Source organism: Molothrus ater, chromosome 13, assembly GCF_012460135.2.
Source record: "Molothrus ater isolate BHLD 08-10-18 breed brown headed cowbird chromosome 13, BPBGC_Mater_1.1, whole genome shotgun sequence".
NCBI classification, from domain to species: Eukaryota; Metazoa; Chordata; class Aves; order Passeriformes; family Icteridae; genus Molothrus; species Molothrus ater.
Window position 1 is genome coordinate 12,648,834 of NC_050490.2, and position 21,483 is coordinate 12,670,316.

Consider the following 21,483-nt stretch of genomic DNA (forward strand, 5'->3'; position numbering starts at 1 on the left):
CAGCAATAAACCTGATTGTTTGGTAAATAAGGCTGAGCCTGTTGCCGAGAAGGGAAGTTTGAAAAGCAGCTGGGGAATGAATAACCGGTTAAAAGTTAGGAGACAAAGTGGCATAACAAACCCGAGGGGTTCCCAGCTCAGAGCAGTCAGTGCCGGAGCCCCCGCAGCAGACAGGAGTGAGAGCCTTCAGAAGTGCCAGGGAGGAGGGAGGAAGTAGCAACGGGACAATATCCACTGCTGCTCCAACGTAAGACCTGGCACTGTGTAGAGAGCTACGGAAAGGAACTCATCGTGCTAATGAACTTGGCCTTCAAGTGGAGGAGGTTGTTGAGCACAGAGAAAATAAATCCATCACCTACACGGCAAGGAAACAGCCACATCCGTGGAGGAAGAGCACTCCAAGACATGGGTGTTGAAAGGATTAGCCTGGGCACTGGCAAGAGCCATGTCAGGAATGACTCAGGATAGACCAGAGAAGATGGCGGGATAGGTGGGGAACAGGCTCACCTTGTGCCATGTGGGTCACTGCCTCATTGAGGGCATCCTACAGGGGCTGGAGGGGCAGCAGGGCAGGGCGAGGAGGCATCTTGGAGTTGTGCAATATCTGCAGTCTGAGGAGGAATTAAATAGAGTCCAGCCTGCAGAAAGAGGGGGCTTGGATGCTGCGGCTGGATGCCTGGCACAAGAAGCTGGTTTGGCAGCCACTTGGGGTGCTGCAGCCACCAAAAGTTTGGAGGGGTTAGAAAAGTAATTAGGGAGAGCAGAGAGGTGCCTGGCTGCTGGACAGGCAATGAACGAGCTGGGACTGAGGGCTCTGCAGAAAGTAGGGCAAGAGCAGGCAAGAAAGTGTCCCCTCCCTGTCACTGTCCTGTGCCCTGGCCTGGCCTGGGACATCTCTGGGGAGGGAGGCAGTCGTCTCCAGAGCTGACATTGGTTTGGGAGTGGCCCGGGGTCCTGAACTTGTCCCTGCAGCATCTCTACCCTCCAGAGCCAGGCATGAACCTCGGTAGGGAACCTCTTTCCTATTGCACCAGGAAGGATCTCCTCCCTCCCAAAACGCACCTCCAGGTTTCCCAGCGTCTCGCCCCCACCCCGCCGGGACGGATTGTCACCAGTTTCCCCGTTCTCCGTGGAAATCCACTCGAGACACACAGGGACAGCTCTTTACGCCACACACATCACAACGATGAGTGCCCACCCTTTTTGCCTCTGCAAGGACCTAGACGCCGGTGGCGGGGGTGGGTCCCGGGCGAGTCCGGCCCCTGCTCTCTGCCGGTCCCGCAGCCCAGGGCCGCAGCCATGAACCCGTGGCCGTGGCCACGCGTGGCCGGCGCGGCGCGTCTCCACGGGCTCGGCGCAGCCCCGATGGGGCGCGTTGACATCTGTAACCAAACTCCGGCTCCGGCAAAGGCAGGGCTGCCCGGCCAGGCGGAAAATTAACACTGACATTGAGTTTAATTAAACAAAACAACCAGGCTGCGAGCTGGAGCGGGGACGTGGCAGCAGCTGGAGGAGCCGGGCTGGGCGCGGTTCGGGACCCACACCCGCCGCCGCCCCGCCGGGACGAGCCGACATCGGCCTCTCGGAGCCCGGCGTGGCTCGGGAAACCGAAGCTGGATGGGCGGCCCGGCTTCCCCGCCGAGGCTGCCGGCCAGGGCCGGGAAACAGCGTTTTCCTCCCCCGTTTTGCCGTCTCTTTACAAAAAGACGCGCGGGGCGCAGCACGACGGCGGAGGCCCACGCGTGTCCCTGCCCCGGCGGGGAGCAGGACGGGTGCCCGGCGGTCTGAGGTGCGGAGCGGAGGCGAGGGACGCTCCAAGGAGCGGATTTCGTTGAGTGGGATTTGGGGAGATGCTGACCGACTGACAGCCACCCCATCACCGGCTGCGGCCCCGCGCCTGTCCCCGGCCCTAAACACAAACGGTGGGAAACGGTGTGATCCGGACAGGGAGACCCCAGCAGAGCCTTTCCCGGCCAGCTACTCCCCGGCGGGCACCAGCCGCACCAGTATCACCAGTGGCACTGGCGCGAGCCCTGCCTGGGCAGCGGAGCTCCGGGCAGCGCCGGCAGAGGCGAAGCCGTGCCCGGAGGGGCCCTGGTTTTACGCCGCTCGGCTCCGAGATCGGTCGTACGGGGCAGAGCCGTCCTGCCCGTTGCCCTCTGCCCGCTGCCCGCCGCCCACCGCCGCTCGCACCGCAAATTCTGCCGCGGAAGAGCTGAAAATAGCGCGCAGCCCAGCGCAAGGCGAGAATGGGGCGGCCTCCTCCGGCCCCCGACAGCCGCAGCGCTGGTGTCCGGTGTTTGGGGCTGTTTCTGTCTGAACCCCCCCACAGCTCTCTGCCCCACTCCGGGAGTTCCCTCCAGCATCAAACACCTTCGTGTCCTATCAGCCCTCTGCGTTCGGGTCCTGGAAGCTGAGGACTGATCCCTTTGCCGTCGGCCTCCTCCTCCCAGCTCCCATCCCGTAGCTTTGGGGCTTTTAGTCTGGTTATTTTATTTTATTTTATTTTATTTTATTTTATTTTATTTTATTTCACTTTTTTTTTTTCTGGGGGGAGGGAGGGCGTGTGAAATGTCGGCTTTGAAGGATATTTGTAATAACATAACCAGCAAAATGAATGTCATATTTTTGCTCCAATGAATTGGATTTCCTGAAATATTGTCTCCGTAATGATGCCTTTAGGCTCCTCTGGATTAGATAACTCTCCAACCACATCAAGAAGGCTAATTATCCCAAAGCCACTTTCCCGGCGTTTCCACATCTATTTCACACACCTATGTGTATCTATATTCAGGGACACGGTGCTCTCACGGCCCAGCCGGGGCTGCCGCTCCGCAGGGCCGCTCACGGGAGGGGACGGGCCCGCCGCGCCCGCCGCCCGCCGCGTCCCCGCGCCCGCGGGAGCCCCGTCGAGCGAGCAGCCGTGACGACACCAAGCCCGACCGCCCCGCCAGCCAATCCGCGGGCCCCGAGCGCACCCGTCAGCCCGCGCTGACCAATGAGGGGCGAGCGGCGCGCCCCGGCGGGATCCCCTCGACGGCTCGAGGCTCCCGGGGGGCGCTCCGGGACCCCCCGGCCGCGCTGGGGCCGCATTTCCCGGCGCGGGGAGCGGGGACACCGCGGGGCCGTGGGGGCCGGGGCAGCGCCGGGGGCCGGGGCTGTCCCGTGGGGTTGGGTCACGCTGTCACAAGGGCGGCTGTGGGAGGGGGCGAGAGCCTCGCAGAGGGGTGGAGGCGCCAGAAGCAGAGCCCCAAACAAAGGACGGGCGGCTGTCCCGGTCCCAGCGAAACCGCAGCGCTCCGGGGGTGCGGGCGAGGCCACCCCTGCACACTTGCGGGCGGAGCCGAGGCTGCCCACGCGTGGGTGCCCCCGCCGCCTCCCACCGCCCTGCCCCGCCCGGCGCGGCTCTGTGTCCCGGCTCTTTGCTTGGGCCGGGGAGTCTGTACTTCGGGATTATTCAGCTCCTGCAAGTTTTTTGTTAGGCGGCCCTGAAAGGCCTCAAAGGCTGGGAACACCATTCTAATTACGGGGAAGCACAGCTTATTTAGAAGATAAAAAGAGACTTGTAGTCTCATAACAGCTTCTTATATCCGTCAAATAAGGATCTCTAATGACGGGGTGAGAGCCAGTGAATGCCTAAAACAAACTAAAAAAAAGGAGTGAAAATAAAGCAGCCAGGGGCTTAAGATATATTAAATTACCCTGATTAGGAATTTAGGCCGTGGCTCGAGTCTGCTGGAGAGGCTGGCGAGGGGGGGGGACGGAAAGTGCTGCTATTCATTTCTGGGGAGAGGGGTCAGTAGGTCGGAGGAGTTCACAGGGCCTGGCTCTATTCTTATGCTAACAGAGAATACAAGCGCTGGCCTGGAAAATAGAAATGAATTTGCAATAATCCGAGCCCCTCTGTTTGCAAGGCGAGCGGCTCTATAGCTAATTGCAGCCCGGCCTCCCCCGCCTCGCTGCGGACAGTTGTAACGATGCATGGGAGATTAGAGCCCGAGGGGCTTGGGGGGTGGATTTAAGCCGTCTTCCCCCCTCCCTTCCCTCTGCCCGACGGTGAAATATTCCGGGGCAGGCGCTGGTGTTTGGGCTGGCTCTGCTCGGAGGGAGCGGGGCCAGGCAACTTCTTGAACTTCCCCGAAGCCGCGCAGGGGAGCGGCCGACGGGCAGAGCTCTGTGCCGGGGGGTGGGGAGGGGGGGTCGGCTCTGCGCGGCCCCGGGGCCGGCGGGGGCGGGAGAGGGGGAAGGCAGCGTAGGTCCCGGAGACGGGGGGACCCCCATTGAGCTGCCGGTGACAAGCAGTAAATCGGGGAAGAATAGCGCATGGAAACGCGCCGTCGGGGCCGCTGGCCGGCCCTACAGCTGCCGGCCCGTCTCGCCGCCGTGAGAGCCACCGTCTCCTCGGTGGCATTCCCGGCTACTGCCCCATGCACCGACGCCTCCCGCCCCGCACCCGAGGAGTCCCTCCCCGCAACACAGGGGTCCCACCCGCACCCCGCGGGGTTCCGCCGCCCCCCGCCCCGGGCCCGTCCCGTCGGCTGCTGGGCGGACTCGGCGGCCCCGGGCTGTTTCAGGACCCTGGACAGGGGCGGGGCCGCCGTCGGGGCGCGGTGCCGCTGGGTCCCCTCGCATCCTCCGGCCACGTCCCGACGGGCCGAGGGAGGAGTGGTCCTCCCTGGTCCGGCCCGGTCTGGAGCTCTCGCCTCCTTTTCCCCGCGTTACCGGGCTGGGATCACCCGCCGCAGCGGCCGGCAAGCCTCGGGGATGTACCGTGGGGACGGGCCGCGGTTTGGTACCGGTCGAAGCCCACCCCAACACAAACACACCCGCCACTGCGCGGGAATCGTGGGTGGGGGACGCCAGTGCAGCCGAGGGGCTGATTTGATGACTATCGAGCGGCTCGGTCAGCCTCCGCCGCCCTCGTCGGCATGCGGGCTGCTCCCGGGGCTGGGGACGCTGTGGACTCCCCGCCGTTCCCCGACGGTGAAACGGGGTGCCACAGACGCGGGGTCGCCCTGCCCGGTCCTAGCGACAAAGAGCCGGCCCTGCAGCCAGAAATAGAGCCCTCTTTCGTTAACCGCGCTCCCCTCCTCCTCCCCGCCCGTGGCTGCCCCAAAGCCGGAGCCAGAGATGCCCCGGGTGAGGGCTGTGCCTGGGGTGGGCGGCATGAGATGGTGACAGCCCCGCACCGAGACCGGGACCGGCTCCGCAGAGCCGGGCCGGACCCTGAGCCCCACACAGCCCGGGCAGCAATCCTGCCGAGCGCTGCCAACTTTGCCCTGCAGCTCAGGGCTGTCCCTGCCGTCCTGATCCTGGAGGAATCGGGCACAGGGGGATGGAGAGCGGGTTCGGGGGCTGCTGCGGGCCGGGGCCGGGGTTGCCGGGGCCGCCCCAGCGGCCGCAGGTCTCAAGGTCTCCATAAATCACTTTTCCAGACTCTTGGAATTCTCTTACTCGAGTCTGAAATTAAAAGGATGATTTCCGTAAGTGGCACACGCCGGACAGAGTCATCCCCGCTCGGCATTGTCCGTGCTACGGGGCTTCTCCCAGAACCTTCGCCTAACACTTTTGTCGTTTTAAAAGGCAGAAGATCCGAATTTTATCCGGGGTCCTCTTCTGAAAGGCTGCTAAAGCTTAAGAAAATTACATTTCAGGTTTATTTGAAAAAAAAAAACCAAAAACCCAACCCCCAAACTTAAAAAACCCACTACATACAAAACAAACCATATACATAAAAATAATAAAAATAATTATTATAATAAAAATACTAATAATAATACCAAAACATCGGCGTTTCTAATTTCCAATTGTATACTTAGTCGATGAAAAAAGAGTCGGCATTATTTGTAATTATAATCTATTAACCGAGTTTGACAGGAATTTTCAGCAAAAAAAAATTCATTACGGGGCTGCTCTGTGAATTTTCGCTCTCCCGAGGACATACGGGCAAAGGATATACTCGGGGTTTTAAAAATTGTGTTAGAAAACAAATTCACCGGCGCTTTTATCTCCTCTGTGATGGGACACGGAGATGAGCCAGGGCGATTTAATTTCTCAACGCCTGCTGGAGTTGGGGTTCTCCCCTCCCCAAAACACTGCCCGGTCCAGCCCCACGTCCTCTCCCCGCCTTGTCATTCCCGGCCAGAAATAAACCACCGGGGCGGAGAAAAGCTGGCTTATTTGCTAGAATAAAAATCGGGCTTATTTACAAGATTTTTTTTCTTTTTTAATATCGTGTTTATTTGGAGGAATGAAAAGTGTGTTCCTTTGCAAAAATAAAAATCGGGTGTACTTGCGGGACCAAAAAGCCGCTTTCTTTGCAGAGGGAGGAGCCGCTGCTCTGGGAGGTGTGGGACGGGGGGCTGTGCCGTGTCTCGGGGGCACAGAAAAGGGGGTGCCTTCCCTGCCGAGTGGACCCTAAATGGGGCTGGGGTTCATTTCCCAGCGGGTCCCCCCGGGGGCCCGCACCCAGCCCCGCAGCCGCGGCGCCAGGGCATTTCCTCGCTCTCTGCCCGCAGATGCGCGGGGAATTTGAGGGGGAAAGAGTGAGCCACGAAGGTGCCCGGGCAGTGCCCTCCTTTTCCCGCTGAGCTTGAATTGCCACTCGGATGCGTTTTCCTCGCTCCGCGGCCCGTCGCACGCTGCTCGCCTGCCCTCCTCGCAAGGACGGGAGAGCTGTTCCCCCTTCAACGAAAACCCGGAGCGGTGACGGCGGGGCCCTCTGCGGTGCCAGCCTCGCCGCAGGACGGCGGGCACGGAGGGGAAGCGCGGCCGGGGGGGATCCCGCATCTCATCCCTTTCCCCGCACCCCCCTGGCCGTGGGCGCGGTGCTCGCCCGTGGGAGAAAGGCTCCGGAAGGGTGCCCGGGCTGTGTGCGAACACCCTGCGCCGTGGGGCACACACGGGACACGCACATGCACCCCTCGGTGTGACACACCCACCCGAGCGGGGACACGCGTGCGGCGCGGGGATGCCACACGCGTGTGCGGGCACGCACGGGGCGGCACTCGCGGGGGTCGCGGTCACAGCCGTGTCCACAGACGGACGCAGCCCCCAGGTTCGCAGCCGTCGTTCGCAAACGCGCTCCCGCAGGGCGCACCCCGGCCGCTGCCCAGCTCCGGCAGCCGTGGGGATCCCCTGGCCCGGGTACCCATTCCCCTGCACCTTCCCTCCCCAAATCCGTCGGCTTTGTCACTCCCTTTCCCCACTCCACCCAACCCACTCAATTAAGGGCGGTGGCGGGAGCGGGGCTGCAAGAGGCGGCGGCTGAGGGCTCCCCGCCCGCTTCCTTCCCTGCACAAGGTGAAAGAACACGAAAAAAGGTGAAAACACAGAAAGAGCCCCAAAAAGAGCCGCTTCCCGAGGTTTGGCTTTATTTATCCCTGCGTATCCTTGTGTCTTACAGCCCCGGGCAGGCTGGACGAGCCGGGTGCCCGGCGGGACAGCCCCGGTGTTGGCTCGGCGGGCTGGGGGGTGCCAGGGGGTGCTGGGGTCCCAGTGCCCGCGGCGGGGGGCGCGGGGAGCCGCAGGTGCTGCTGGCGGGAGAGACCCGCAATGGCTGTTTGGGTGTTGCATTAAAGCACGCTGCAGTGCGCACACTGCGGCCCCTCCCCCCACAATCTGCCTGTATGCTAATGACATGCAAAGAGACTCATTTGCATGTTTATCTCTGTCAATGGGCAAGCGTGGCGGGCGCGGTAATACGTTTCCCACCGTGGCGTGGAGGCCTCCCCCCCCCCCGCGCCCCTCACCGCCCCGCCGGGCCGGGGAGGGTCGGGCAGGGCTCTGCTCCGGCCCCACCGCCCAGCCCTGGCACCAAGGCAGGTACTGCCACAAAATGGCTGCTGCCGGGGGGGCCTGCAGCCTCCCGAGCACCCACCTCTGCCCCCCAGCAGTCCCCGGCCCCTCCGCGCCCCCACCCCGCAAACCCACCTCCGGATTTTGTGCTTAAGCAGCCAATCGGGGGCGCGGTACCCTTCCCCCCTCCGTCCCTCCTTTCTCCCTTCATCCTTCCTTTCTCCCTCCATCCCTCCTTTTCCATCCTCCATTCCTCCTTCTTCCCCTCCATCCCTCATTTTCCACCCTACATTCCTCCTTTTCCCACTCTATATTCTTCCTTCTCTCGCCTCCATCCATTTCTTTATCCCACCTCTATCCCTCCTTTTACACCCATCATCCCTCCTTTTCTATCCTTCATCCCTCCTTTTTCACCCTCCATTTCTTTTCCACCCTTTATCCCTCCTTCTCCCCCTCCATCCTTCCATCTTTCCTTCTCCCCTTCCTTCCCTCCATCCTCTCCTTCAACTCTCCATTCCTTTTTCACCTCCATCCCTCCTTTCCCCCCAACTTTGCCCCGCTTTCCCCAAACCCAGACCCCAATCTTCACTGTTTCCACGCACGGGGATATTTTTAATTTCCCACCAACCGGGGGAAAATCTTTTCCATCCTTCCAAGGGGTTCCGACTCTCGCCCGGGTGCTGAGCCCCCCGGCAATTTGTGACCTCTGTGGGTCGGCCGGCACCGTGAGAAGTCCGCGGTGGGTGCAGAGCCGCGGGTGGGTGCCCCGAGGGTCTCGCCCCTGGTTCCTCTGCTGAGGGGGGCGAGAGGTGTCCCCAGGCACGGGTGGGGAGAAGCAGCCGTGGATACATTCACGCGTGCGGGCCCACGGAAAGGACGGACACTGGAGGCACTGGTGCGAGTGTGGGTTTTTGAAATAGCCACCAAAAAAAAAAAAAAAAAAAAAAAGGAAAAAAAGCGCGGCCTCTCCCACGGCGCCGGGGTGCGCCCACGCCGCTATTTTCAAAGACGCACGTGAGAGAGAAGGGATGTTTTGCCGAGCGGGGAGCGCTCTGTCCCCGCTCTCCGAGCGAGGATGCAGGCCACCCCAGCGCACCCTCGGCGGGGACGCGGCACAGCGCGACCTTCCCACACCCCGCGGGGCGCTGGGACCGGGGGCGACTCCCGGCTGCACTGCAATACAGCCTTATATGCGCTCCATTCCGTACATAAATAAAGAGCACGTATGTCCTTATGTTCCGCTATCATTTATGGCGCCGTATTATACCACACGGTGCTGCGTGACGCGATGCGACGTGACAGCGCTCGGCCCTGGGCACGGCACGGCCCCGCCGGTGTCCCCGGGCCCGCCCCGAGGCGCCGGGGACGGGCGCTGCGCTGGCCTCGACGACGGCTTTCGGGGGATGCCCTCCTGTCTCCCCCAGCCGTTATCCCTCCTCCTCCCTGTCCCTTCTCAGCCTCTTATCCCCTCCTTTCTTTTCTCGCTCTCCCAAACCTTGCTCACTTCCCCGGTGAAGGTGTGTTCGCTCCTTCCATCCGCTATCTCTATTTTAGCCCCGGGAGGTGGAGGGGCATGTGTGTTTATCCTCCCCTCCTTCACCCGAAATTGTCTTAGAAAAAAATTAAACCAGCCGAAAACCTAAATCTGCCCGAAGCCCCCAGACTCGCCCCGTCCCGACCAATTTATCCCAGCACTACCCAGCCGCAGGTAGAGGAAGGGGTTTGTTTGTGGGCTCAGTCAGCACCTCCCTCGGTCACGCTGTGGCCTCCCCTGCCCCCTATCCTCACACCTGCGCAGAGGGAGGTGTGACCCAGCTGGGATGGTGCCGCTGACCCTCGGCGAGGGCTTTGCCCCGAAGCCCCGTCCCGGAGGGCAGCGGGTCCGGGGGTGTCGGTGCTGGGGAGCCCGGGGGGTGCCGGCCCTCAAAGGCCCCCCAGCCCCGCGTTCCGCTCCCCGGGTGGGTGTTCCCCTCTCGAGGGGGGCGGAGAGAGGCAGGCCGGAGCAGAGGCAGGTTTGGGAAGGCCACCTCCCCTGGCTTTCCGACTGCCCCCGCCAGGCCGTGTCCCCGCCGCACCCCGGCCGGGGGTGGGTCCGCACGCCCGGGGGAGGTCGGCTCGGGGCTCCTCATCAGCGTGCCCCAGGCAGGGCTGGTTTTGCCAGGAGTATGTGGGAACCCTCTACAGAGAGACGCCCTCCCATCACTCCCCGAAACCTGCTGTGTCATCACGCCCCGAAGCAGAGGCAGCCCCCCAAAAGCGAACGGGGGGGGTGTGTTCCCTTACCTGAGCGCTAGCCCGGGGGAGCCACGCGGAGCGGGGGTTCTGTGTTCGGCTCGTGTTCTCCTGCCGTGTCCCGCAGCAGAAACTTCCTCCGGCCGGGGCCGGGGTCGGTGCGGGGGAGCCGGGCTGGGCCGGGGGGACCCCGCGGCCGGGGAGAGCCGCACACCCCGGGCCGTGTTTATATGTAGAAAGAAGGGTAATTTGAGTGCTTATACCAAGAACCGGGGTTGTTAAGTTTGCAGGCAGACAGCTAAACGGTGCCAAGTGCGGGCAGGGAGGGGGGTGCGGGGGGGAGGCTGGGGGTGTGTAAGAAATAAAGAGCAATTGTCAGAAGCGAACAAAAGGCGGAGGATGGAAAGGAGCTGGGAATCCCAGGGCAGAGCCCCTCGGCGTGGACTTGAACTTGGGCTTTGACACCGTCTGCCAGGCGGAGAGCGGCTTCGGGCCGGGCGAGGCGGGCTGCGGGGGGAGTGACAACAGCCCCGGCAACGCAGAGAGGGGGCATTACCCCCTCCAAACACCCACCTTGGACGCGGCGGGGGGGGGCACTCTGCTTCAGAATGCGACTGATCCGGGGAATAACCCAGACGGGCTGAGACCCGACGGGCTCAGCGCACCTCCCGGTGCAGAGCGGGGCGGCGGCGGGGGGACCCCGTCGGGGCTGGCCGGGGCCAGACGGTCGGGGGGGCCGCCCGGTTCTCACAGTCTGCGCCCGAGCCTGGATTCTCTGCACGTCCCGGCCGGTCCCCCCTTTGCTACTATTCAGCACTTAATTGAACATTAATGGCAGCTGGGGATGAGGTCATTGGAGCCGGCTTTTCTCACACATTTTTCATGCAAATCCGCTAAACTCTAAACAAATTTGAATAAAACCCCCTTTGTGCAGGCCCTCCATGGTGTTTTTCCACGGGCCGCTCCGCCTGTCTCCGCACACTTCATCCGGGGAGGGGGGAGCGGCGGGGAGATGAGGGGGTGTGGGGGGGTCTCTGCTCGGGCCTGGAGCTGCAGGCAAACCCAAAGAGGCCGCATCCTCTGCGAGGCTCTCATGCCCAGATCGCCCCCAGGATGCCCACTGCACCAGCAGGGCCCTGCATTGTGCCCATCTCCACTTGCAGCCCCCCTACAGCACCAGCTCCCCCGGTAACATCCATTAGCAACAGCAGTTCCCCCTGAAACACCTCCATAGCACCAGTCTGCCCCCAGTAGCATCAGTTCTCCTCCAACTCACGCTAATCCCCCACAGCAATACCACCCCCCCAAACACCATCAGCCCCCCAGCAACCCAAATTCCTCCCCGTACCACCGGTGTCCCCACCCAGCACCCCTCGCTACACTTGGCAATCATTGCCTCTCTGTAAGGTGGTTTTTGGGTGCTCAGGGCTGCACAGGGTAAGATCCCACAGCCCCCCCCCGGCCCCCCTGCTCCGCAGCCCCCGCGCAGCCCCCATTAGCATCCCCACGCCCGGCCCCCTGCCCAGCCTTGAACTTGGCCATGCCGGGCTGCGCTCCTTCTGCCTGCCTGGGCTCGCACAATGCCGGCCTTGACCCATTGTTTGCTTTTTTCGGATTTCAGCTGGGAAAGCGGCCACCTCGCGCAGCCTGCCCCGAGCACGCCGGGAGCGGGGCACAATGGGGAACCCTGCTCTGCAGGCAGAAGGGCTCCAAATCATTTGAGAGACATATTCATTATATTCTTTCACGGGGGTCTGTTTGCATTGGGTTTAGCGGTTACTTCCCAGACGGGGTTCAGACCAAATAAAGATCATTGAGCGGCGAGGGATTCGCTCGGGCTTTCAGGGAAATGTGCCTGATGCGGGGCACGGCGCAGCCCGGCTGCCTGGCTCTCGGCTGCTCCCCCTTCCCTCTTGATTTGCCTGGATTTATTTTGTGCCCATTGCCTCCTCCGTCTCGAGACTGCACCAAATCACACGCTCGCTTTTGCAAAAGAGAGAGTTTATTTTCAACAGTGCATGGGGTTGGGAGGATTTGAATGGGAGAGAATTACAGGCAGTACATTTCTCTTACAGGAACAGAGAGGGTACAACAGCAGCAGGGCTGCCTGGCCTGGAAAAGCTCATGGTCCTCATGGGCCCAGCACAGTGCCTTTGGGAAGGCTGCACTCCCACAGCTCCAGAGACCCAGGGATCGAGAGCAGCAAGGACCAAGCTCTGCTCCATGAGCAAAGCCAGGGGCTAAAAACTCCCTCCAAACTTCGCACACCTGGTATTTCACCAGGTGAGACAGTGACTGGCTCAGGTCTCTCTGCCTAAGCACTTTGGTCCTGCTCTGGGGTATTGAGGGCACTGAAGACAACGTACAGGAGTGATGTAGGATCATCCCTTGGCTCCCTGTGTTGCCCTGGCTCCCTCCCCATGGCTGCACCGCTGTGTTTCAAAGTGATGCAGAAATCCACTGTGTTCACGAGACAAAGCTGTCTCCTCTCTGGGGCCAATGGAGAAGCAGGTTGGGACTCTCCTGGAGAAACTCAGAGAAGTCAGATGGCAAGTCCAGGCAGGTGGCAGTCAGCTAGAAGAAGGAACTCACAGGCTTCAAAAGTTCCTTGTCCACTCACTGGGATCTAGGAAGGAAAGAAAGAAAATGGAGTGGTTATGATCTCTGTCAGAGAAATGGTCCAGCAGCGCTTGGCTGAGAACAGACCAACTTGTCCCTGGTGGAGCAGAACTCCAATCCTCTTTCCCTCCCCACCACACGTTTCTCATGGCTCTGGACCACCTTACCCTCTTCATTACTGGGAAAACTGTAGTCCCCAAGATGCCAAGTTTCCCCTGCACCCTCCTCAATCCCCTACCTCTGCCTGCCCCGCACACCGCCAGCCAGGGGAGGGCTCACGGCTTGTCCTTCCTCCCTAGGCTTTGGGGCATGGGATTACTCTGCATGTCAGAGCCACTAAAGGCACAGCCCTCTGATGTTTTAATCTTCGTGTTAACTTTCCCTGCCCTCGGCGCCCTTGCCTGACTGGAGAAAGTGATACCAAGCCACTGAGCTGGAGCCGAAGCTGTGACGCTCAGCCCAAGTCGCCTTCTCGGCTTTCTCCACGCCTCCCGTGCTTTGCCCCACACATCTTGCACCTTGCAGCACGTTCTCCTCCCTTTCTCCTGACTTTTTTTCATCTATTTCCTTTACACTTTACCCATTTTGAGTGTGTATTCCCTAGCCCCCAAACCAGTCCCATCCTTTCCCTATCTTCCCTTTGCTTTGCCCACAAACTGTTACATTGGAAGGAGTAAAGACTAATATAACAAATCCTTGAGTACACTTGCAAAAGGAACCATCAGCTGGCTAATTTATTCTTTTTATTGCACCAAATTGTAATTTTATAAAATATTGCAAATTTTATAAAATATTTGCAAGCCCATTTTAAGAGATAAATCTTCTGTGTGGCTCTCTAATGAGCCGCCCTGGGAGTAGCCAGCATGTGATCTGCTGTAGGTCGCACCGCGACGTTCCCAGGCTGTGACTGGATGAACCACCGTAACTCTTTGAACTGTGCAAATACTCTACACTCTGGGGTCCAGGCTGCAATTTTCATGGGTATTTTTTCTCTCTCTTAAAAATAGATCTTCTGTAACCCCTTTATTGCAATATTCATAAAGCACTTGATGGAAATCCAAGGAAAATCCCTTCCCTTCTGCAACTTTGAAGCAAGCCTAAAACTTAAGAGAGGCAGAGGCCAAACCCACCCCATGTGCTTGGGTTTGGTGCTGAGAGGACAGACCCCATGCTGCATGTGTTTAGGGAGACTCAGGCTGCAAAAAGCCAAGGCTCAGCACTTCTTTATCCTATGTGAGATTAGGAGTCATCCCGAATGTTCCTCCAAGCCTGGAAAGGATGTTGAGGTCAGGACAGATGAGATCTGAATGATGGTGGGTGCTTTCTCAAGCCCAGAAGAGGAGGAGGCAGATGAATCCTTATTCTCACCAGGGGAAAGCCTTTACTTGGTAGGTAAAGTCCCCTGCCCAGAGCAGGGACAGTCCTTGCCCTCTGCAGGGACAGGCTGAGCTTGCTTTGGCCTACAGAGAAACTCCTCTGTAGTGTGGATAGAGGGGATGCTCGCTGGTACCAGACATCACCCAGCCTGGAAATCACCCACAGCCTGCCTGGTGGGCTTGAAACTTCTGGCACTGAATAACTGAGGGCAGGAGGGGCTGGACCAACCCAACTGACTCGACATAAGCTTCAGGAAAACTCAAATCTCCTGCATGCACTTTCTCTCTGGGCAAAGTTCAGCCTTGCACTGAGGGTGCCTGCAAAAAAAGGGCTCCACCAGGACTCAGTTCCAGCCTCAACACTGCCTTCCCTCCCCAGTGCCCTGCACAGGGAAAACATCACTCTGTGTGTGGATTTACTGTCTTTCTTTTTTTTTTTTAACTGAATAAACAATTGAAATTATAGCTCAGCCTCTGCCCCAACACTTGCTCCTGTGCCTCCTTGTGCCCTTACAAAGCCAGCACTGAGGTTTATATGCTGATAAACTGCCCTGCCACAGCAATTCTGGGCGGTGGGAAGAGAAAAAAAAACCCCTCAAATAATGGTAAATGGATGCAGAACGCTCTGCCTAATCAGATTCCTGTCCCCTATTGAGGCCAGGAAGGAGGGACCCCACTCCTCCCCTGCCCTCAGCCCAGCCTCCGCTTCACCGGCTCACACGGAGAAACTTTCTGGACAATTTAATCTCGACAGGGTGTTACTTAGAAAAACCTTTTTCACTGTCAATTTTTTTCCCCCCTCCCTTCCACCCCCCCCCCTTTTTTTTTTTCTTCCCTCCCAGCCTTGATTGAATTTTGCAAGCCCCTGATATCTTTCTTTTTTGTAGGGATGCACGCTGCTTATGCAAATACCAGCCTTTCATACCAGCCTCCCTGGCTCAAGCCCTCCAACTTGAATGTGACCAAAAGCTGTGCTCTCCCCTGCTAACTCCTTAGCACAATTACACCTCCATTCTGCTCCAGGGGCCCGGGGAGGGGGAAAAAAAAATCATTTTAAACTAATAACACGTGCTGTTTGCTTTGGATAATTACAAGGGAGCTTCGGCTTCTAAGAGCTATGAAATATTCTGTTCAGTGGGGCGGGAGGGAGGCTCCGTGTTCCGCCTACGCCGCGAGTTTTATCTCCTGACGGAGATGCTCGCGCGGCCTCTCGAGGCTCCCTCCATCTCGTGCTCATCCTCTGCACCTGGGCAAGCATTTACATTTCCTACGGAGCAACTTGGCGCTGCTTTGGGCTACAGGAGAGAGGAGAAGGCGCCTGACATTTTCCTTATCTCAAGTTACAATTTCCTGCAAGCATCAAGATAATAAAACATCGGAGATGGGCAAGATGAGCGAAATGAATGCGGCGGCTGAGGCTCCCGCAGCAGCGCGGGAAGGGCCGGGCAGAAAGGACACCCGGGGGATGCGGCTGCTCCGCTGGCTCTCGTTTGCATCGCGGCCCTGACGTTATTGTCCTCCTGCCTTGTCTGCTGGGGAAGTTTATGTGGAGGGCTTTTGCTGGGGCGAGGAGGAGGAGGGGAGCTTTCCCCAAAAGCACCCAGGAATCTGTCAAAAGAGGGACAGAAAAGAGAAGAAGAAGAAGAAGAAGGGAGACAGAGAGTGGGAACGTCAAGGACCCCTGACTAATGAATAGCAAGTTTGCCCTTGAACCTCCCTGGGCTTTGCCATTCCCAGGCTCCAAACAAGGGCTGATGCATGCTTGGGCCCAGCTGCAGGGGGACCGGGCTATGGTTCATCTCAGACACTTTGACAGCCCGGGCCTTTTCCCCACATAGCTCAGACTCGCCTAACTACTCCCCTGGCAACAGCTCAGTGCAGGAACCTGCGCTGAGGCCCTGCCTGCTGCATACAGAAGTACGAGGAGGAGGAGGGGAGCCGCTGGGAGAAATTAGCTAGAGACCGGCTTAACCCATCAAATGCTGGGCAGGCGTTGCCAGCCCCAGCACCCTTTGCTCAGCCCCAGCACCCTCCAGGCACCCCTGGGTGCTCACTGGCCAGTATCTGCAGTGGAGCTGGAGAGGGGCAGGGGTGGGTTAGATGTGCAGAATCGCCGTGCATCACAAATCCCACGACCTGCTGCTTCACCATGACCCAGTGCCTTGGACCTCGTGAGTGGGAAGGTCCTCATGGTGCCAGGGATGTGGGAGGGAGCCAAAGTAGCCAGCTGGAAAAGGCCACTGGACACTGAGAGGAAAGGGCCTGGCCTCTCCCCAGTGTGGTGGGACAGGGCATCCCTCCCTGCCAGCCAAAATGAGGGCAGGGGCTGAATGAGAGGCACAAACTTGCCCTGGATGCTCTTTCTGCATTGCAGATCAAAGGCTGAGGACGAGCTGGCCTTAGGGGTCTGCACTGAATGGCTGGAGAGAACAGGCACAAACACCCGGCGGCTCTAAAATGCGACCCAGAAACGTTCCCACATCCCAGCCCCATATAAATCAAGGGGGGAAAAAAGGGGGAGCTCCATCCCAGCCTCTGTTTTTACAGAGCATCTTTCATGTGCAGCCCCTGAGAGAGGGCTTTGCCGAGCTTGTTAAGGATGGCTCCTGCGCCAGGCAGAGAGGGGGACGCACCATATGGAGAGGAGAAAAAGAAAAGGGGACACTGAAAATGGAAAATTATGCAAAGCAGGAGGAGAGGCACTGGGGGAAAGGGGGGAGGGAGGCAGCAAGGAGGTGGGGGATGGGGAGACAGGAGGCTGGAAGTGAGCCCTGACTTGGGGAACACCATTAGCTGGCACTGGGGCTGCATAAGGAACAGAAGTTTCCTGTGACCAGGTGCAGGACAGCCCTTTGTACCCTTGGGTGCTGTCACTGGAGGGCATTTCTCCAGCCTGGCCTTCCCTGAGAGGGTCTGGGCTGTGCCAGGGCGAGGCCCAGCTGGACTGTGGTGGGTGCACTCTGTTTCTGGAGCTGTGCTGCACTGGGAGACACAGCAAAATGGGGTTCGTGGTGACCTACTTCAGAGGTGTCCTGAGGACCTCTGTTACTATAGTAATGAGGGTGCAAGCAAACATTATGGCCTTTTGGACAAGACTTTTGCTTGTCATCAATCACAAAAACCAGATTAATGTAAGGAAGTGCCAGGACATTGTAAGAAAAGGCTCTGATCAACAGCAATGATAGCAAGGGCCCAAACTGCCCTTGGGTCTCAGCTGCCTGTGCAGTGAAGGTGGATACTTGGGTGAGGAAGGGAGAATCCAAATTCAGCTGCCAGAGCTCTTCCCTTCCTCTTGGACCCTGCAGAGTCCTGCAGGTGCTGCAGGGTGAGCTGCAGGCCCAGTGCAGCTCAGGGATGCTGGGCAGGCATTCCTGTCCAGGCCTGTGTTACTGCCCAGGCCTGTGTTACTGCTCAAACTCCAGCATTGGCCTAACGTGGTGTTTGGAGAAATGACTCAGCTCTTCCCAACCCAGGTGTAGAGCTCCTTTTCCCTATCCTGGAAACACTGGCTACCTTTGGGGAAACACTCACCTTGTCACTGTGACAGCTTCTTTTTCCCAAAGCTACTCTGTGCTCCAAACTTGTGGCACTCTGCTGGCTCCCTGTCATGGGCCATGACCACCTTGCACATCCTCACTGGGAGCAAGCCCCCTTCTCCAGCCCATCTTCCACCCAGCAAGGAAAGCCACCCACGCTGGTGCTTGGTGCTGGTTGCTCTGTGACTCCTGCTTTGTCCCCTCTGTGCCATTCCCATCTCCCCATTCAGTGGCTTTTGTTCACAGCAGCCAGTGTTTTTCCTTCACTCTCCTCAGCATTGCTCAACATCCAGGAACACAAACTGCTCCTGGCTCCCACCTCTCGTCGCTCTTGGCCCTGTCACAGCCTTTGATCTCACACTCCTATCCACCACACTGCTCCCTTTCCTAGCTCCTTCTGTTTGTTCCATCAGAAAACCTTCCCTTGCTGCATCCCAAATGGATCTCTCCATTAAACCCATCTACTGTGCTTCCCTCCACTTACCACTGGTTAATTTACCATCAGCCCTGTGCTCCTAAACCCTCATATTTCAGGCAGGTGTGGGGAAGATTCCTGTGAGGCTGGTGCAGAGACAGACGTGGGCCTGTGCCTGCAGAGATGGGCACGCTTGCCCTGGCATACACGTGTTCCTGCCTGCACATGCCAACACCTACATGTTCCTGCCCACGTTCCCGCTGCCACATCCAAGGCTCTGGGATTTCAAGGGGAGCTCTTGTTCTCCAATGGGGCACGGGAATTATCTGCACAGCACGGCTGCAGGTGGGGATTTGGGCTGTTTGGTCTTACAGACACTGGACTAAAAAGATGCTGTACCCATTTGGTTTCTTCAAGAACCATGCCCTGGAGTAAGGCTACATGTGTTGGCCAGATCCTCAGTAAAGCCCTGGAATGAGCTGTAGGCACTGAAGAGGATTCATCTAAGCAGTATTCAAAGAAAAATAGCAAAAAATAAAGTTCACGGGGGCACACGAAAAACAGAGCTTCCACCCACAGAGCAGCTGTGTGGGGCTCTGGAGACAGGCAGGCAACGTGGGAGATGTTTCAGAGCTTGCTCTCAAAATGATACATTTGCAACCGCTTCCCTTCTTCAGCCCCTGGAGGTACACTGAGCTACCTGCCCTGCAGAGAGACATTTCAATCTTCAGGCACAGCACTTTGTCCTGGGCTGCTTTAAGGCTGGCTGGCCCTTGCGGCAGCACGATGTAAAAATGAGATGTGCCTTTGTGGGAGAGGAAGAAGAGGGATGTACTCTATCCCCTGGTATTCTGACACAGGCAAGGAACTGCGCCTCCATGAACAAACCCAGGCAGAGGGGTAGTTTGGTGCTCTCACTGCAAATTCCCACCCACTATGGGATGGGTGGTGGTGTGGGGAGAGCAGATGGGATTCAGGGTGTCCTTTGGATCAGGCTGGCCTCAGCTGCTGTGCTGGAAGCTGAAGCGCTTCCAGGGAGGATATGGCAAGAACAGTGAGTCCTGCCCAAGTGACGGTCCAAAGCGCTGGCACTCCGTCCCGATTCAACCTCGCCCCAGATTCCCGCCCTTGGCTCACATCCAGGTTTCTTTCTCCTTGACCCATCTCCATCAAAAGCAGCGCTGTTATGAGGCTCTGCTCTGAGTTTCTAGTCTACAAATAGAAGCAAAGCAGCACCTGCTCCAGAGCTGAACATTTCCACTAAACTCTATTTTGATGCCTGTCCCGGCCAAAGAAATCTTTTGGGACCATGTCACTTGTAGGAGATGTTAAATATTTCAACCTCCAGCAATACGAGACACTGATACAATACTGAACTACACAATTGCTGTATGTCCCTGCACTTCCACCTTGGCTGCAGAGATGCCCCACAAGGACTCATCTCCAGCAAATATTTCTCTGGACAGGGACAGGGAGTTGACTGCCTTGAGTGCTGGGGCCGATGTGTTTATCGGGCAGCAAAGCTGGCCCTGCCATCTCTCCCGGGGAAGCTGTGCCATGGGAGCTGCTAAAACAGCATTTCATTTCCAAACAGGGCCCCAGAGACCTCTTGTGAGAAGGATTCAACAGAGCGAGGCGGGGTAGAGCAGAACAAGGAGACACAACCCCAGGCTAAAAACAAGGCAGACCCCAGGTTTGATGGACCTTATTGCTCTGCACCAGGGCTCAGGCTGGCCTGTCCCCTTGACTCAGTGCCAATCTCTCCTGGGCCACCACTGATGGGGAAACAGCAAATTGGGATTTTTTTTCACCTCCTTCTTCCCCCATTTTCCCTCCCCTAACTCCTTTTCCGCATCATAAGCAAAGTCGTAATAAAGCTCCCATCCCCACTGCCAGCCCTGCACCATGCTCCCAGCAGAAAAGAGATGCAAAGCCACGCTTGGAATCTGATTCCCCGGCTTTAAACGCTGCTCTGCCAGCAAAGTGCGACTTGAAAGCTCCCCTGTCACAGTTACAAAGCTCCGAACAGCCCTTCCTCGGATAATCACGCTTATCTCCAGATTAAGAAAGAGAGACCTGCAGCTGAGGCTGGTCACATGGGCTGGGATGTAGGCAAATCTCTTTTAAACAATCCCCATATAGCTGTGACCTCCACCGCAGCCCAAATACACCGTCCCTCGGTCCCACTCGAAAAGCAGCTCTGGAGACATGACAGAGCATGTGAGAGGAGACGGGGCCGGGGATGGGGGGGCGGAGGGAAACCACGGGGGAGGAGTGAGAAAGCAACGGAGGAGAGGAGGGTGAGAAAGACGGAAGAAGAAATAAGTGAAGGGAGGATGTGGGAGAGGAATAGGATGTGGTGGAGAGGGAGGAAAAGTGCATGAATGAAGGGGGAGGATGATGAAGGACAGGGAGGTCTCTGCTGCTCTTCCTGTTGGGGATTAGTTGTCCCTGCACTGTCCTCAGTTTAACTCTTCCCACTCTGTCCCCGACTGGCAGCCTAGCCTGATTACGTGACTCCAGCTGTGCCAAGCAGCCTTGGCAGGGAGAGCACGTTACCTACTTTGCTGCCACGGATTCATTAAGAGGCTTTGCTTGTGAGGGAATAGTCATCCCAATGGGGAAAGGGAAAAAAACCCTTTCTGCAGATCAACCTGGTGAGGAGCTCTGACAAAGCGCTTTCCACAGCCCTGCCCAGAGTTTGGGAGCAGAATTAAGGAGAGATAGGGATGTGCAAACAGGAGAGGAGGGCACAGGGGTGGCAGGTCAGCTGGAAGGGGTCCTTAGCATGGCCACTCACTGCTCAGAGATGAGGCACCAGACAGGGAGGGAGCTGCAAGCCCTTTGCAGGATGCTGGTGCCTGGTTCTTCTTTGTGATTAAAGGCCACCTTGCATCTGGGTCAGGCATGGATGACACATTCACCCTCTGCGTAAATGAAAGGTCTGAGCAACCGCAGAGAGACTTTTTCCAACAGCAGGTTCCCCTCTTACATCCATGTGGGATTAGCACAATTACTTTGCGATGGAGGAGCCCAAACAGCTCTGAAATGGGCACAGAGTGGTGGGGCTGCACCTCTCTGAGGATGCCCACTTTCTGCTGGCACTGATGGGGGTTTCCAGCCGTGGCCACCGGCTGCAGCCCGCCGGAGGGACGGCAGTGCTGCCTCTCCAGCTGCTCATTATTCACCCTGCGCAATTAGGCACCGCTGATAAGTCACACGAAATTGCCTTTGTTCTCCAACTGGAAGACCTGCATTTCATGGGAATCCCTTTTTTCCTGCACATTACTGATGAGCTGCCCACTGTACCTACTGCTGGAGTGGCAGTGAGGATTTTGGGGCACTCTTTGGGCTGGCCCTCATAGATATCCCGTGCAGGTCGATGGGGAGGTGTAGCCTGGCCCCGCCTGTGTTCCTGGACTTCTCTGAGCACAAAGGAGAGCTGCTCCTCCTGCAGCCCACCAGGGACTTGTCAGCTCTCCTCCAGGCAGGTGGCTTTGTTGCTTCC

The 21,483-nt window shown here is 58.3% G+C and overlaps 1 long non-coding RNA gene across 7 annotated transcripts in view; it reads right to left on the bottom strand.

Annotated features, from left to right (window-relative positions):
* Positions 1-12,013: 12,013 nt before the first annotated feature.
* Positions 12,014-21,483, bottom strand: part of LOC118690923 (uncharacterized) — a 43,484-nt gene continuing 34,014 nt past the window's right edge. For all 7 annotated transcript variants that reach the window (XR_004980920.2, XR_008508604.1, XR_004980915.2 and 4 more), the window contains one exon: positions 12,014-12,655. This is a non-coding gene — a long non-coding RNA (uncharacterized LOC118690923). The remainder of the gene's footprint in view (positions 12,656-21,483) is intronic.